General features: G+C 38.6%; 1 non-coding gene across 1 annotated transcript; it reads left to right on the top strand.

Annotated features, from left to right (window-relative positions):
• Positions 1 to 1,269: 1,269 nt before the first annotated feature.
• LOC116757267 lies at positions 1,270 to 1,373 on the top strand. Its single transcript, XR_004350914.1, has one exon. It is a non-coding gene; the product is annotated as a U6 spliceosomal RNA (small nuclear RNA).
• Positions 1,374 to 1,574: the final 201 nt, after the last annotated feature.

Below are 1,574 nucleotides of genomic sequence, written 5' to 3'. Positions count from 1 at the left end.
CCTTTTCTAATCATTAGCTCCTGAGTCAGCCTTTTACTTCAAAAGACAAGGACACAGGGGCTTGTACGTGTTTTCAAAACTACACCAAACACAGGCTCTGAGACACAGACTGGTTCTAGTCACTATAGAGCCCACCAGCAATAATATTTTTCCTAACAAAAAAGGTAGAGCTAGGATTTTTATGGATTCTGTTTTAAATCTGGCTCTGTTTTTGTCAATATTAATGGTTTTATTCAAGGTGTTTAAACTCTCAGAAGTGAAATTCCCTTGTCTGGCATGGGGATAGCCATGCCAATCATTTAGGCTTTCACAAGGTTCATGCTACCATCTGGGACGAGGAAGATGCTTGACAGCAATTGGCATCTTTCCACAATTTCATTAACTGGAATATTCTCAATCTCCTCTCCATCTGTGAGAAATTCAACTATTGGATAAAACCCACCTCGTCTCTTTTTTGAGATTAAATCTCTGTCTGTGATGAGTTCTGTTTAACCATCCATCTCTTTTCACCATGCTCATTCCTTAGTGGCCACATGGTACTTATTCAATATATTAAACATGAAGGATATGGAGGATGAACAGTGCCGGCGGTGACTTCACTTACAGAGTAGGCTCCAATCTGCATAAGATGATTGGAACCAAGTCTAGTGCATGGTAAGCACTAGAGAGAGCTTGGATATTGTTATCCTATGTATGTACAGATAAGCTTTTAAATATCCCATTAAGTAATTAATATTCACTCAGGTGTGGTTTGTTACTGGGGAAGTTTTCTACTATTAATTTGTATTAATTCATTCGTTCATTCATTCTTTTTTTTTTTTTTTTGTGGTACACGGGCCTCTCACTCTTGTGGCCTTTCCCATTGTGGAGCACAGGCTCCAGACACGCAGGCCCAGCAGGCATGACTCACAGGCCTAGCCGCTCCGTGGCATGTGGGATCTTCCCAGACTGGGGCACGAACCCATGTCCCCTGCATCGGCAGGTGGACTCTCAACCACTGCACCACCAGGGAAGCCCCATTCATTCATTTTTAAAGGGAACTTTCCACTACATTTATTAACACAGGAAAATTCATATGCACACAAATAATTGCCAAAATTCAGTCCCCCGAATACTTCAGAGAGACCTAATCTATTTTCCAGATGGTTTTCCTACAATAGATGATAGACATCTGTATTAAAATAAACACAAACTGAATTGAACCCCGTGGGAAAATAGAAATCTTATCTATAGATATGTATCTGTATGTATTAAAAGAGTACACTTGCAGTGCTGACTCAGCAACACATATACTAAAATTTGAACAATACAGAGAAGATTAGCATGGCCCCTGAGTAACAATGACATGCAAATTCATGAAGCCCCATATTTTTAGGACCTAGAAGAAAAAAAGCGAACAAACAATGTTGAACAACAAAATAAATGAAATTAAAAATTCTCTAGAAAGAATCAATAGCAGAATAAATGAAACAGAACAGATAAATGACCTGGAAGATAAAATAGTGGAAATAACTACCACAGAGCAGAATAAAGAAAAAAGAATGAAAATAATTGAGGACAGCCTCAGAGATTTA

The sequence above is a fragment of the Phocoena sinus genome, chromosome 7 (assembly GCF_008692025.1).
Source record: "Phocoena sinus isolate mPhoSin1 chromosome 7, mPhoSin1.pri, whole genome shotgun sequence".
Taxonomy (NCBI): Eukaryota; Metazoa; Chordata; class Mammalia; order Artiodactyla; family Phocoenidae; genus Phocoena; species Phocoena sinus.
This window is presented reverse-complemented; position numbering and strand designations above follow the sequence as displayed.